Source organism: Amphibalanus amphitrite, unplaced genomic scaffold (assembly GCF_019059575.1).
Source record: "Amphibalanus amphitrite isolate SeventyFive unplaced genomic scaffold, NRLGWU_Aamphi_draft 001072F_arrow, whole genome shotgun sequence".
Taxonomy (NCBI): Eukaryota; Metazoa; Arthropoda; class Thecostraca; order Balanomorpha; family Balanidae; genus Amphibalanus; species Amphibalanus amphitrite.
Window position 1 is genome coordinate 185,079 of NW_024882566.1, and position 16,919 is coordinate 201,997.

General features: G+C 47.6%; 1 long non-coding RNA gene across 1 annotated transcript in view; it reads left to right on the plus strand.

Annotated features, from left to right (window-relative positions):
* Positions 1-1,593: 1,593 nt before the first annotated feature.
* The window catches only part of LOC122369779, a 50,006-nt gene continuing 34,680 nt past the window's right edge, over positions 1,594-16,919 (plus strand). Inside the window, exon 1 of the long non-coding RNA XR_006254472.1 lies at positions 1,594-1,839. This is a non-coding gene — a long non-coding RNA (uncharacterized LOC122369779). The remainder of the gene's footprint in view (positions 1,840-16,919) is intronic.

Here is a 16,919-nt window from a genome sequence, read left to right on the forward strand (position 1 = left end):
TCGCGAATAACTCGCGTAAAAAGCGGCCGATCGCGACGAAACTTTCAGTACCCTCGCATTGATCAATTTTACACCTACCCTGAAAATTTCATGACCCTGACCCCAATGACCTTTGACCTGTGACCTCTTTTCCGAGACCATGTTTGGCCGGAATCGCGATTCCGCGTATGTCGGCTCGCATTAGCCGCGCGTTTGCAAGCTTTTCGTGGTTTCAAACGTTCAAACATGTGATTTGATGTTGCTCCCATGCATTAGGGTGGGTGTCAAGGTCACCTGAAGGTCAGGTCAGGTCATTGACCTTTGGTGACCTCGGTTCACTTTTTCGAGTTTTACATGTTTCTAGGCTAGTTTTTGGAGCTGAATTCGAATTTAGCAACCATTTGAACATTTACGAAGTAGTTTTGGTGACTTAATAACATGTTACGAAGCTGTCAGAGGCGGTTGACACGTAATACTAATACCCGTCACGACGCCTACTGGTTGACCTGACCTGACCTGACCCGACCTGGTCTAAATGCTTAAAGACATCATCTGTGATCAAAACAAACACGATATTCGTGATCAGCACCCCGAAAAACCCCTTAGCAGCCACACTTTACGACTTTCTAACAGGTCCCGATTTTCCCGACCTTGGGTCATTGACCTGACCTGGAAGGTCAACCAATGACCTAGGACCTTAAAATTGGGTATCATCGGCTTCCTCTCGTCACGGGCAACACGCTCGTTTTTTCCGCGAAGCTCTAGCTCGATCAGGGGCCAAACGGCAAGGGGGGGGTCCAACCGACCCCCCCCCCCCTACACATTAGAAGCTGGAAAACGCCGCACACATGCGAGGGATAAGGCTTGATTTGTTTTACCTTACTCCTTGTCCTTTCCTGGCCGTCAACCGCACTAGTAGAACAGTGGCACACACTATGACGTATGACTGTAGCTAAAGGTGACAATGCCAGCGCCTGAGCCGCCTGTCACTGCATCAACAGCGTCAGTCGGTACACAAACTTGACATTCAACCATTTTTTTCCAGTATCGACAAATGACCTTACCATTGACCAATGAATGCCTGTTGAAATGCTACTTTTCCTTCACCCCTGCCCCCCCTGGATTTGTTTTACGGACACAGTCCCGATCGCCTGGTTATGACTTGGTTTGGTATGTGTCTTTGTTCGATCAGCACATTTTATTCATATTTTTTTTTTTATTTAATCGGACCTCTCTCCAACGGACCTCTTTCAACATCAATAGATATATGAAAGTTGAGCAACTTGTGTTTTAGTAATATCGTTATGTTATAGCCCACGCAATATCAATCGGTTTATATGAGACGGTAATGACAGCTCTGACCTTTCTCTAAATGTAAGACAAAGCACACCAACAAAACGCCTCAGTCTTGCCGGCCCCAGTCCAGCCGTGAGAAGTTCATGACCTTTCCAACCCCGGGCGTTGCCGTGCCATCTGCCCGCCGGCTACGCAATACGCATCTCGTTTCTGCGTGATGATTGGTCAGACTGCTGACCGTCTCCGAGGGGGGAGGGGAGGGAGAGGCTGGCGGTGACCGCGGCCGGCCGGCGTCGTATCACGTGAATGAAGCAGCTCACCAGTTACTGGTCGCATTTCTGCGTGGTCTGTTAGTTGAGCTCTGAGGGTCGGTGCCGGTAGGGTGAGCGGTGGTTTGTAAATTGAAGAGTGATCAGTGCATGGATCGTGACACGCTGTCGCGGGTGCTGCCCAAAGGTGTAGTGTTTAAAACCAATGATCAAAGGTATGTCCGAGCCTTCGACAAGGCAGCCCGGACCAGCCAGCACAACTGAGCAAAGATAAGGGCGGAATACTCCACTTCTGGTGAGTACCGAAAGCCAGTACGTTGCCGCGCGGCACACGTTTGAATATGTACAAAAATGGGATGTCACTGCATGCAGTTATATAACAGAAACACTATTGGGATACACGATGCATCATGAAGTGGCGCATAATCCTTGTGAAGCTAATATCAATTTGTTTTCTTTAACTGCGGGAAAGAAAAAACCGTCAAATTTGGACGATGTGCGATTGGCACATGTTCAAAATGTCTCCCCTAAAAAAAAACAACTGAGGCCAGTTTTACCAAAAAATACCAGCCGGCCGCCGAAATAAAATATCCAGCCGAAAAAATAGACGCCACACAGCCACGAGTTTCACAAACAAAAAATTCCAGCCGACTTCGGACGGAAATTATTTGTCGCCGGTAGTCAGCTGATATTCTGTTACGATATCAAATTACGATATGTCAAGGAGATTAATAAATCATTTAAAGCATGTTTTCAATCAAATTGAAGCGTGATTTCTAATGCAAATGCTATATACATTTCGAAATATTATAATCGTAAATTATTACATTATTTTCAAGAGTAATAAAAACAAAGTAGAGCATTATAAACATTCATATCTATATCTGGTGCCCAGCAAAAGCCAATACAATACAAAACTACCAAATTGTAAACGTAGGCACGTCATTCATAAAGGTGACGTAAGGAAGCTTGCATTTAAGGCAAATTTAAGATGGATCTTTTTTCCTGTCAGCCTATTATATTAATTTTTACAATACCTTTAACTTGTTATGTACCTTTTTGTCTGTTTTTAGTCGCACCTTGTAGAAACTCATCGTGTAGACCGAGAACGCAATGTGTGGACCTCCAGCTATGTGGTGGGGACTAGATGAGACCCACTCCAGTGGCAGCGGAACACCTTCAATTAAGGGGTCACTGCCGACTTTTGGTCCCATTCTTTCGATGCAACGCCCATAGGGCTTATATTAAAATGTCAAAATCAAAGGGGGGCACGGTGCCCCGGTGCCCTACCCGTTCCGCCGCCTATGAGTCCCGCTCCCGACAGATCCGGGAGCCGCACCTCTTTCCTAGCTTTCAAAAGAGCGGCAAATAAGCGGTCAGCATTGCTCCCAGAGACGCCACCTGAAGCTGGACGGACGACGGACAGTTCCGCTGCCGAGCGATTGAAGTTGAACTGCGGTGCTACGAGGCGGCTTCGCGTGCACTGCATTAGCACCTTCTAGCGGGAGTAAGAGGGCTAACGAACTCGCCAAGGCCTAGCCTATATATGTAAAGCATTGTGCAAAGGCAAGTGTCTTACCTTAGGAAAATACCTACCCAGATTAACTGCTGCACCGCGGTCATTGCAGGGCTGAGGGTGGTCGCTCGCTCCGCTTCGGCGAGGTGGAGGTCAGACTGCCCGGCTAGGTGGTTTTAGCCGATATGCAGGCCCCGTTTGCCGGGCCCGGTCGAGAAGAAGGAACGCCACACAGCAAAGAATATTTGCTCCGGGCCCGCTACACTGGTCCGGATCGTAAGTCGTAACAAATTAACAATACCTGCGCTAGCGTCGTCGACCGTCGTTCGACTGCGCCCAGTACCGCTCAGTGGAGAGTCCTGCCGAACTCCTCTGCGTATGCCCAGATCATTCGTTGCGCGCGGACACAATCGTCCGACGGAGACCGCTGTGCATTATGATCGGGTGGTCACCACCTTGGTCGCCGGCTTTCACACCCAGCCGAGCCGTCTGGCTACGCCCCAAATGATCGTCTAAGCCTTTCGATTGGTTTGTAACTCGGGTCTAATATCGAAATGTTTGGGAGTTAGGACATGTTAAATCCATGTTCATGAACAAACATACATTATGCAACTAAAACGCTTTACTTACTTTAAGTTTTCTAGGCTGATGACAAGGCATACATCTATTTCATTGCAATATTTCTAAAATGTAAATAAATCATGAGCAATGAGCATAAAAAACAACAGCGATCCACTAAAAGCTAGTGTGGAAATCCACTGACGTAGGTCGCCTCGTACTGGCGCAGCTCGTAGCTCGTCCAGCAGCGCCAGCGTCTCCCGCACCCGGCCGCCCGCCTGCACCATCAGCCGCTGGAAATTGCTGCGCTGCCGCTCCAACATTAGCTTGACCGCCTGGCCGGCCCGGCGGATGCGCGCCGTCCGACGCACGCAGTGTACGTCTTCAACAGCGCCGGGATGTCGTACGACACGACCGCGTCCACGGCGTCCACGTCAATACCGCGCGCTATAGCCTCGAGCACACCAGCGCGGCCATCTCAGCTAGCGCGCGCCGCCGCCGGCTCGCCGGCACTACCCCACAGAACTCAGTCACGCGCGCGCCCAGCACAGACAGCGGTAGCTCCAGCTGGTGCGCCACCTCGTTCCAGTTGACCAACACGAGCGAGCGTCGCCAGTCGGGCTGTCGGAGCAAATGGTGCATCAGCAGCGGCTTCAGCGGCTGCGGCGCCACCACATTGAAGGACTCGCTCAGCTCGGCCGGCGTGGTGAACCTGCCGACGAACTGACCGGGCAGTGCGACGGCGGCGGCCGCCGTGCCGACCACCAGCAGTCGCGGCTGGAACAGCGACATTCGCTCCAGCTTCTCCGGCCTCCGGGTTCTGTGACAGGGTGGCCAAGAATGGCAGCTTCTGAAGCGGCAGGTGAGGCGCGCAGACGGCGGCGGCCGTCAGCCGGCCGGCGATGCAGGGCGGCGGGCCGTGGCCGCCGCCACCCGCTCCACCGCTTTCAGCCAGCCCGTCTCGGCCGTCTCGATCACCCGGTCGGCTTCGTCGATCACCAGGTAGCGCAGGTGCGGTAGCGAGAAGCCCTCGGCGCTGGTTATGTGATCCATCAGCCAGCCGGGAGTGCTCACCACGATCAGCCAGGGAGGCCGGGCCGCGCGGCCCCACCGCCACCAGTTGGCGCCCCCTCGTGCCACTGTGTCTCCACCCAGCAGCTGGACGCAGAGCGGCGTGTTGGCGTCGTACTGGCGGAACACGGCGGGCACCGAGCGGCCGGCCGGCGCCGAGACTCAGAGGTCGGCCGGTGGCAGTGGCGACTCTGCGGCCGCCAGCAGCTCGGGCAGCACGGTCACCTGCACCAGGAACACCTGTTCGATGCCCTCGGCGGCCAGCCGGGCGCGCAGCTCGGGGCAGAGCGCCGGCAGATTGCCCGGCGCCGGCCGCCGGTCGCCAATCGGCTGCAGGTGCGCCAGCCAGTCGGGCAGCGCACGCGGTGCACAGTCTGTCGGCTCGAGCGCTCCACCTCGTCCAGCACGGTGAAGTCGTCAGCGGCGGCGTCTCCGTCCGACTCGGAGGTGTCCTCACTGTCGTTATTGGCGACGGCGGCTGCCGCTGTGCGCTCAGTCAGGTCGGCCATCACAGCAACACTCGCCGATGATTGGCGTCATCGAAACCGTCGGACGATGGTGGATTCATCACCGTTTTTGCAGCAGAGACTGGAAAAACCTCAGCAATAAACAAGGAAAAACCTCAGAACATGCCACAGCCTGCAATTGTGCATATTGTTATTATATTTCTCACATGACAGAAAATATTGGCTGCTTTATTCTAGGAACTGGCATGAAAAACATAAGCTAAAATCAAGCTAAGTGAATTATTATTGTATTTCAACATGAGACTGGGAAAAAAAACCTTGTCACTGTCAACATGACCAGTGTAACGGATGGGCTGCATGAACATTTCGGCGCATGATCTGAAAACTCTGTGAGCAGAAATTTCAGCGCTGAGGTGAACAAATAACATTTCGGCCGCAATTTGCCTGGTGCCTCCACAATTTTGCAAAACTACTCACAATACCTACTTACAGCCAGTTTTAACATGATCCCTGCATGACTCATGCATGCAAGATACACATGCATTCAATATCAGCACAGTGCACACACAACAGTTATGGATTCATTTACATCTTACAACATTACATTATTTTCTTTTCCTTCAATATTGGCAGCATGACTTGCTGAGCTCAGTGGCACAATCTTATGACAGCAAGTTTGTTCGGGTTCGCAACCATGCAAACTTTGCACGTTTGGCTTCAAAAACAAGCCTTTATACATTTCTTTCATGCTATTCAATTTCTTTTTTTTTTAATTTACTGTCATTGATCTTGAAAATCTTGCCATTTTGGTCTTAGCCATGTCAATTGCACCTTCCCTATTCCGCACAGCTCAAGTAAGTTCCACCCAAAAGTAGTAGTGGTATCAGTAGTTGGCACCTTGCATTGTCAAATGTAGCTGAATATGTGAAAACAGTGACATATTTATTTAAAATCTTGAGTCCAATGAGCCTACCCTCTCTGCCTCTCCTTCCAGCATTTGTTCAAGCACCTTCAATTTTCGAAAATGATCTTCCATCATTATTTTCCACTTCCGTGCGACTCGCACGAGCAATGAACTTGTAAGCCGACCACTAGTTAATAATGTGCTATCATCTTGCTGTTGGGTGCTTGTAGCAAAAAGATAATATAAACGAAAAAACTAACACAACACCAAACACCAGTCTTGTTGGTTCCTTTTGGTCCTGACTGGTGACAAAGGCTCTTTCTTTACGCAATATCATCAGTATTCCTCTTCTAATCTTGAAGCCCAGATGCTTTACAAATTGGCCATGAATGATACTAAATTATTATATCAACTGGGAAGCGCAAATCACGATAATCAGTAACAAATGAGGGCAATTGTTCCAACACAACATCAAAAAAATAGACGGGGTCGCCCGTCTATTTTTTGGGCTGTTTTTCTACAAATAATGGCGCAAAGTAACACTCCATTAATGCCGCATTTGCCGTTGGTGAAACTCATTGGCTATTTTTCTGGCTGATATTTTTTTACGCCGGCGGATATTTTTTCGCCTGGTTGGTGAAACTCGTCGGCTGGTTTTTGACAGAAAAATTGCGCCGGGCTGCTATTTTTCTGTTGGTAAAACTGGCCTCTGTTCTCGGAGGTGAACGTTGAAAGATTGTTTCAATTCAGTTTATGTATGTCGTACGTCCATCCAAGGCCGTGTATCAGTATAGGAGGTAGAATGATAAGCCGTTTGTTTGCATCGATGGCCTTGACAAGATGACGTCAGCGGGTGTCTGCCAGTCTTCGCCAATATTTACCTTTGAGGGTTTTAGCCTCTAAGGCAGTAGCGGCGGAACACCTTCAATTAAGGGGGGGGGGGCACTGCCGACTTTTGGTCCTATTCTTTCCATGCAACGTCCATAGGGCTAATGTTAAAATGCCAAAATCAAAGGGGGCACGGTGCCCCGGTGCCGCCCCCCCCCCCCCCGTTCCGCCGCCTATGCTCTAAGGCGGTTTGAGACCTTTGGGCGCCCTAGAGCACTAAAAAGATTATTTGCTTCAGAGCAATGTCTTAAGTACCGACAAAACCTTGACGCCCTATGACGTCATCTGTCTTCTAAGCCCTACCTATGTGGCAGCATAGAACGGTAGTCCCTGCGTCCAGTGCAAGCTTGGAATTCCATGTTGTACGCAGCTGTCCGTCAGGTGGCAGCACTTCGTTCACAGATGGCGCCACCGGACGAGTATGGGTCTCTTCTACTCGCCACTTCCTGACACCTCTTAACACTGAGCAAGATAGAGGAGGTTGGAGCAGGTGCCCTCCTAAGTTTGTAGGGGCTAGAGCTGCCACTGGAACAGGGAAGCAATCTTGGAGGAGTTAAGAGGTGTTAGGAAGTGCGACTGGAACAAACCCTATGAGTCTGTTCCAGTCGCACTTCCTAACACCTCTAAACTCCTCCAAGAGCAAGAAAGAGGAGGTTGGAGCAGGGCCCTCCTTGGCTTTGTAGGGGCTAGAGTTGCCACTGGAACAAGGAAGCAATCTGGAAGGAGTTAAGTTTAGAGGTGTTAGGAAGTGCGACTGGAACAGACCCTATGTTTCGTCCCAGTGTTAGTAGTTCCGCGGTTTTCTGTCAGGTGGAGTTACAAACACAACACTGTTGGAAAGCACCCGCAACAACTCACGATCGATGCACTGAGCACTCTTCAATATACAAACCACCGCTGGCACTCGTACCACCTCACCGACCCTCAGAGCTCAACTAACACAAAACTAACAGACCACGCAAAATGCGACCAGTAACTGGAGCTGTCTTTTTCAAAAGTGAACAAGACAGCTCCAGGCCGGCGTCGTATCAAGCTTGATACGACGCCGGCCGGCCGCGGTCACCGCCAGCCTCCCTTCCACGGTCATAGATGCTCCCTTCCCTCCCCTCCCCCCTCGGAGACGGCTGGCGCCTGGCCTTCCGACCAATCAGCACGCAGAAACGAGATGCGTAATTGCGTAGCCGGCGGGCAGATGGCAAGGCAACATCCGGGGTTCGAAAAGTCATGAGCATAGGTCATGAGCTTCTCACGTTTGGACTGAAGCTGGCAAAATTGGGGTGTTGTTATTGGTTGTTTTGTTTTACATACAGAAAGGTCAGCACCATCGCTACAGTCAAATGCATACAGGTAAGCCGATAAAGGTTGGGCTCCCTCGTTAGTTGAAATTAGATCTCGCGCTCCGCTATGAACCTGCGTGAACGTTGTGGGGGCAGCGCCCCATGACCCTGAAGAGTGTGACGGCAAGCCTACTGCCTTCCACGGTTCCCGCGCTTCTGCTCCCTAAATCCAATTTAAAGGGACTATCCCACCTTCTAAAATGTTGTTAAAACCAGTTAAATTGTGCCCGACTTTATAGATTGGATGACCAGGAACACGGTTCTGGCATTTATTTTTCGTTAAACATCTTAGGCTTCCCATATTCCAAACACAAACTTTCAAATATGTGACGTCACAGCCCAAAATTACCTCCTTCCCCAGGCCACAAGTGTCATAAAGCTGATTCTTTTTACTCTGTAGGCACCACAACAAAGTTCAGACCAAGTTTTATGCGATTTTTCAACGAACAAACCCATTTAACTCAGAATGACTAAACGAGGTGACGTCTCACTAACGGTCGCTCCATGTTGAAGATAGGGCCTTGCATAAGGCCCATTTTCAAATGAAGGGAACGAATTTCTTCAACACCAAGAGGCCGCGGGGGTTGCAACCTAGATAGATAGTGGTTTCTGAACCTCGCCGCAAACTTGGCTATCTCAACTCAAACCCCATGTTAAAGGTGGGATAGTCCCTTTAAAAAGAAAATTCGCATGTCGCTTGCTTACGTGCTGATGTGTTGTTCAAACTGAACTTTTTCTGTAAAAAGCTATTCAGTTTTTTATACTTATCATTTGTCAATTCGGGACACTGCCTGGGGGAGGGGGGATGTCACCAATGTCCCCTAGTTTTGGATTCCCCAGTGCATCTTTTAACCCGCGAGTTGCTGGGGGGGGGGGCGTTAAACGCCCCCACTTTTTTCGCCGGGCCATAGCATAAAAACGGCGCGCCGCAGGCGCGCCAAATTTTGGGTACCTGTAGGGAATTGATTGAAGTTTATTGTGACAAAGTTTCAAAAATAATCGGTCGGAAAATTTTTGAGAAAACGAGGTTTTAGTGACGTCATGATTTCTGAGTTTTCGACCAAAAACGGCATATGTTCAAAAAATCATATAAAATCACAGAATAGACATATAGACATGCCGTAAACGCCATTAGACTGCCAATACCATGAAGAATCAAATGGCTATCTTCGATTATTGATTATTGTTCCGCATTTTCCAAAATCTTGAACTGAATCTTGGCAATTTCTCGTGACTACTTCACGACCATCAACATGAATTTCTTAAATTGAACTTTTTAGCCAAACACGTACACATATGATAAAATGAATGTCACCATCGTGTTCTACGCCCCAAATTACACATAAAACATGTGTCGCAGGCTGCGAATATCAGTTTTTATTTTCGGGGATATGTGCCTGCCCGGTTGACCTGACCTTGACCCTGACCTATGCTTGACTGACCCCTGCATGGAGCTGGCACTCTTGTAGGCCCTATATGATGGATTGTGCACCGTTTTGACAGAGTTTGTGACGAGAGGCGCCCATTGCGAAGTCCTGAAGTCCATGCTACTGAAAGCCCGATTTCAGGTGTTTGACCTGACCTTGACCTGACCTGTGACCTCAAAATTCAACTTTAAAGTACTCATCTGAAGCGTCTCGTCGCGTTCTTTCGTTTGCCGCCTCGTGCGTTTCGCTGCGCCTATTGGTTCTCGAGTTATCGGCTGGGGGCGTTTAACGGTCCCCCCCCCCCCCAGCAAACGGTGGGTGGCGAAATACCCCAGCAACTGCCGGGTTAAATCAAACCTTCTTTGATAACACGATGTGCCATTACTTACAATATACTTATACTATTACAGTATGACGTGCACTTGACGTTTTGCCTAGCAAGATGCAAAACATCAGCATTAGAGGTGGCAAAACTGGAAAATTTTGGGACCCGGACCCGGACCCGGTCTGACTGGCACATTTCTGGAACCGGTCAGACCCGGTCTAAGTCAGCGTTGGAACCAGATGGACCCGTTCCCGAAATTCATTATGAAAATTGTGTACAGTTGTAGGCATACCAAGAAGAAAATAGTTTCTTTCCAATTGGGCATACTTGTGTTGCAAAGTAAAAAACTCATGCCATGGTCATTTCACTTCGCTTCACAGTTTGTATTTTAGAACCAGATGCAGGTCATATTTAAGAATATAAGAAGTAAGTAGACCAATGAATTTCATGCTAACCTAAGTCACTTTTACTACAGCTGCTAAAAATGTGAACTGGGGATCCATGGAGCAGCCTGCCTTCACCAGAATCAGAACCTAACATCATCATGGAACAAGATAACATACTGATACATACCTTTTCTAATATTCTTGGTAAAAGATATTCGTTTTTAGAATTAATTCATTAGTCCTTACAAATATTATCAACTATCCAAGGCCCCAAACGAGAAAACATTCAAAATCAAAATAGAAACATCAAAACTTTGTGAGGTCCGCCAGAAATGTCGACACGATAGCAATGCAAGGACAAAACAGGCGTTAAATCACTACAAAATTTTGTTGGGGTTAAAGTACTGCAAAATCATAATGGCAAATGGCAATTAACCCGCGCCCTGCTGGGGGGGGGGGTGTTTGAACACCCCCCCTTGTGGTTTTTCGCGAATATCTCAAAAACGGCGGCGCGGAGCGCCGCCGTTTTTGGTACACCTTACCATACATCAATTCTACACATGTTGTAAAAATTTCAGACCAAGGTCATTCAAGGTCAGGTCACCAGGTCACTTGAAGTGACCTCACCTCATAAAAAGTTTCAATGTCTGTCATAGCTACACCGAGTGACCGATCGCTTTGAAACTTTCAGCGATTGCTAAGAGCAATAGCATGTACAAAATGTATATCTCAGAATTTTGATATCGATGACCTAAGGTCAGGTCAATTTTGCGACCTCCCCATTATAAGTCAATGGGAGAAAATTGAAATGCGCCTCTTTTGGATGAAAGACATTATAAACACTCCCAAACACCGAATTACAAATGGTTTAGACACACTGAACTTGAAAATGGTGTCCGTGACCCTTGTTTATGCCCTGAGGTCATCTTAGGTCACGAATGGTATCCAACAGTTTTTCGCAAATAACTTTTGATAGAGGCATGCTAGAGCGATGAAAACGCCTTAGATGTGTTCAGCTCGACGATACGGATCGACTGATATGCAACATGACCCTTTCCGGTCAGGTCATGACCTTGACCTGAGGTCAAATTTTCAAGTTGACCTTTCAAGGTCAAGTTATAGTTCATTCGATGCGTCTTGACGAGAGGAACACGATGCCGGTAAAAGTAAGCTCGTACAAGGCTTGGGTCAAAAGTTATTGCAGAAAAACTGTTTTCGAAAAAATCGGCTATTTTTGCAGTTTTTGCCCCCTGCAGGCAAAACCGTTGACGTTAGGTCAAATCTGAGGGAATTACTCAGAAAGGGCGTTAAAAGGGCTATCGAATGCGCTTTTTCGCGGCGCTGTAGCTCTATTGGTTCCCGAGTTATGCGTTGGCTTCTTGGAAATTTTCGACATTCGACCTGGAAATCGGCGAAATTTTGCCTTCAATGACCTCTGGTGACCTGACCTTTGACCTGACCAAAAAATTGACCGAAGTGATTTCGTCATTATTTTTTACGCTCTTTCGAACGCCGCCTTCCGCGTATCGCTACGTGGCCCAGGAGCCGAGTTACAAGGGGGGGTGTTCAAACACCCCCCCCCCAGCAGGGCGTGGAAACCCAGGACCCCCAGCAGGGCGCGGGTTAACTTTTAAGTACTGCAAGGTTGCGATCATGACTTAAGTGCCAATTTATTAACGTAGAAAACAAACCACATTTTTCTGTTAGTACTTAGATATAGAATAAATACCAAGGGTTCTGAGACTTACTTGATTTCTTCCCAAACGTGTTCCAAAATTGTAACCTTTATGCAGTAGATTAGCGTTCGTAAGGTATAGCATATAGCATGTATGACGCTCAAATGCGCCATTTTCACATCAACACGGAATCATTGGCCTTGGAGAAGGGCATTGGTATTGACTAAGTTTTTTGCCAGCTGCTGCCGTATGATGGCGCTAGAAGAGCGCTATATGTATAACACGCTCTGCTAGCGCCACCATGCGGCGCCAGTTGGCTAAAAATCTGATCAATACTACGGTTTCTGGAGAATACCTTAGATTCATTTTTAGCTTTATGGATTTATTGAAGGGCATGTTGGTTTTATGAGTTGTCTTCTGGCCGTGATAGAAATAATTTCAAAGCTGTTTGAGTTATGAAATGCATTTGAATATCAAACATGAACTCTGATTTCCGGTGGGCATAGTGACTTTGGTATGTCAATGTCTTTGAAAAGGCAGGTGAGAATGCCACTGGTCAGCCTTGCTTCAATTGGATTTGTGTCCATTTATAAATGGATTTCAGTCATGCCTACTTACCTACATATGTTATTGGTATTTGATTTCTACAGCTCAAAATATTGCTAGGTTTTGTACAGCAAACTGAATGGAAGTGATCTGTACAAACATTAGGTGAAATGTTTTCTGGATTGCTAGCACTTAGAACTTGTTTATTCTGTTGTAGGTGACAAGATAAGAAATTGAAGCAAGACTGACCAGTATGCTATAGAATAGGTAGCCCAATCTGCAGGAATATTAAAATTCAAAAGTGGAATTGGGACTTATGAACTGGAAACTGCAACAACTATGACTATGTTTGCCAAAGCATAAAAGATATTAAATTATTAATTTAATATTTACCATAAAGCACAGGGAAATGATAGGACCCGGTTGGACCCGGCCAAATATTTTGGGGGACCCGGTCTGGACCCATCCGGGTCCAGACCGGTTCCATAGACCGGGTCCCCGGGTCCACATTTTGCCACCTCTAATCAGCATTTGCAATCTACTCCTGGAATTGCGCTTCACCGTTTACGAGATTAGAGATATAACTATGATTTATGAGCAGGAGGTACCGACCGTGCGTCAGCGAGCCATAACATAGTCTTGAGTCCACTAGAACGGTGGCAGTGGTGATGAAGCGATACCAGTCCCATTGACCGCACTGCGTGGAAGTGACCCACTCGCAGCCATGGCCCGGCCGGGAGCGGTACTGCTGCTGCTCCTGGTGACGTCAGCGGCCGCGGGCCGGTACCGCTGGCTGGACCCGGTGTCCCTCCACGGTCCGGCTGTGCAAATACTCTCTGCTGAATCGGAGATCGACTGCGGTCTCCTTTGCGAGGGAGCTACTCCTGAAGAGTGCAGCGGCTTTATCTACGGACCCGATGACGGAACGTGCCAGCTGTTCTCTGGCGACTGCCGCGGTCCGGCCGTCGTCAGCTCTCAACAGAACACCGAACGCTACATGGCTCGTTCCACATGTTCCGGTGAGAATGCGAGTCGGAACTTCTTTTTTCTATCTATGATGCTACCTACGGCATTTGTTACAAGGCGTAATGTCTCCTTCTTTATAGGTTCTGTGCATTTTTGATAGGCGTAGTCGTTAGACATGAATTTTATCATGGGGAGATCCAAAAGGCGTGCATAGGAATACTTAAATGTGGAGCACAGGTACTTAAAATGAAAAAAAAATCACGATTGAAGAACTGTATTTACTTTCCATCGGAGACTGAACCATTGATCTTAGGCCAAATGTGAGTGAAGACGTTTCCTACGAAGTGTTTCAGAAAAGCTATCGAATGCACTTTTCTGCAGCTTTATTGTTGCTTCTCAAGGTATACGATTAGTGAAAAAGTTGAAGTAAGCGAAATTTGACCTTCGATGACCAGACCTTTGACCCGACACAAAAGAGACTAAATGCTTTCTTGATGATTTTTGACGCCATGGTTTGAACGCCGCTTATCATGAGTCGCTGCGGTCGCAGGAGTCGAGTTGACGCACCCCCCCCCCCCCCACCACCACACTCCTCACTCCCCTCAGCAGGACAAATGCAAAAGAAAATCCAAAAGTCCCAGAGTGGCGTTGGCTAATCGCTGTGCAATATTTACCACTAAAACGCTTGGGCGAAGAACGAGCGAGCGAGAGTTGAAGCCCTGTACGTACGAAAGGGCGAAAGGATGCTTCCCATTGGCTTGAGCACGGCGCTCTATTAGCCGGCTTCTAGCGATGTACCAAATTTGGAGGCAATTGGCCAAACCGTACCCGAACTCTGGAAGCGGCACCCTGCACGTGCTTACTTGCAAACTGGGTCCAAAGTGACTTTTTGTTTGCACCGCACTCTACCGCTTTTGACTTTTGATTTTTGCCGGTCCCTAACCGCTTACCAAATTTGAGCGCAGTCAGCCCAGCCGCTGTTGAAATCTAGAAACGCCCCCTGCGCGTGCGCACGTGCCGTGGACCCTAACATAACACATGGGAATGCATTGCCTGGTGGTCGCCTACCTACATGCCAAGTTTCAGCGAAATTGCCCCAGTAATTCCCAAGCTATTGTAATGGGAACAAACTTCACACTTTGAATTTTGCACGCTCAGTTGGAGTGACCCACACGCATCGAGAATATCCGATATTTAACAGAAGGGATGCAACTACCCTACAAAAATGACCGCAAGCCAGCGGTTGCCGAGATATAGGCCTATCAAAATCGCTACTTCGGCAGAACAACTTGAACACCCATAGCTTTTCACGTGGCACGCGCCACGACGGTCAACTAGATGAATCAAGAGTATTCAACTACGGGGTATAAGGAATGGGGCTACCCAGGAAAAAGACCGCTGGTCAATCGGCCCAGGCGGCGGTTGCTGAGATGTAAGCGTCCCATCCGTTCATACTCAAATTTCTGCTATTTTACATAAGACCTCGCTCGCTAGTAATTAAAGGGACAGTATCACCATTTTGATGAAATTTGACATTGCATAGGCCCCACCTTTCTGGTCCGGGAACTGAAGACCGATCCTCGAAGCTCTACACCGTTATCCCGCTATCGCCGCTCAAAGTACGAAAGGTGTACTACACTTTGAATCGTGCTTCACTATCTTCACTGTTTACATGTTTGCGCCGTTTTGAATTGACCGCCAGTAATAAAACTTTTACCCTGGTCATTTCATCAAATTTTATAAAGCCAAAACGTTTTTCGCACTAATTCATCACCGTTAAATTCATTAAATAGTCGTAGGCAATTTCCGCTGTTTCCTTCGGATTCTAGCGGCTCAACAAAGGAATTCCTCCAGCTTGAATCACAATCTCCCTCCAATGTATGACGTTTATCACGTGATTGTCACGTGATATTTTCTCCCATTGTCAATTGTCACGTCCAATTGTCACTCCCTCTAATTGTCACGTGATATTTTCATAGGCAATACCTAAGGCTACCTCTCCCTAAGGACAACTCAATCAGAAGAACGACCGCGTAAGCGTAGCGTCAATAATGTATTATCTGCGCCAGTTCTGTAGTAATTTTGCATGCTTCCAAAATGTCGGCCATGCTTGTATAGTGGTGGTTCGCTCATGAAAATGAATCATGAAAATGAAATGTGGTTGCAATATTTTTCACCGAGTTCGGTCCTCAAACTATGTTTTTCTGATTCAGGAAAATAAGCAATGCTAGTAAAAAAAAAAATCAGCTCCATACATTGATTTTTTTTTCGATGATACTGTCCCTTTAACCCGCGCCCTGCTGGGTGGGGGGTGTTTGAACACCCCCCTTGTGGTTTTTCGCGAATATCTCAAAAACGGCGGCGCTCCGCGCCGCCGTTTTTGGTACACCTTATCATACATCAATTCTACACATGTTGTGAAAATTTCAGACCAAGGTCATTCAAGGTCAGGTCACCAGGTCACTTGAAGTGACCTCACCTCATAAAAAGTTTCAATGTCTGCCATTGCTACACCGAGTGACCGATCGCTTTGAAACTTTTAGCGATTAATGAGGGTAACGGTACCTATAAAATGTATCTCGGAATTTCGATATTGGTGACCTAAGGTCAGGTCAATTTTGCGACCTCCCCATTATAAGTCAATGGGAGAAAATTGAAATGCGCCTCATTTGGACGAAAGACGTTATTAACACTCCCAAACACTGAATAACAAGTGCTTTAGACACATTGAACATGAAAATGGTGTCCGTGACCCCTGTTTATGCCCTGAGGTCATCTTAGGTCACGAATGGTATCTAACAGTTTTTCGCAAATAACTTTTGATAGAGGCATGCTAGAGCGATGAAAACGCCTTAGATGTGTTCAGCTCGATGATACGGATCGACTGATATGCAACATTTCAAGGTCAAGTTATAGTTCATTCGATGCGTCTTGACGAGAGGAACACGATGCCGGTAAAAGTAAGCTCGTACAAGGCTTGGGTCAAAAGTTATTGCAGAAAAACTGTTTCCGAAAAATCGGCTATCTTTGCAGTTTTTGCCCCCTGCAGGCAAAACCGTTAACGTTAGGTCAAATTTGAGAAAATTACTCAGAAAGGGCGTTAATAGGGCTATCGAATGCGCTTTTCCGCGGTGCTGTAGGTCTATTGGTTCCCGAGTTATTTGTTGGCTTCTTGGAAATTGTCCACATTCGACCTGGAAATTGGCGGAATTTTGCCTTCAATGACCTCTGGTGACCTGATCCTTGACCTGACCAAAAAAATGACCGAAGTGATTTCGTCATTATTTTTACGCTCTTTCGAACGCCGC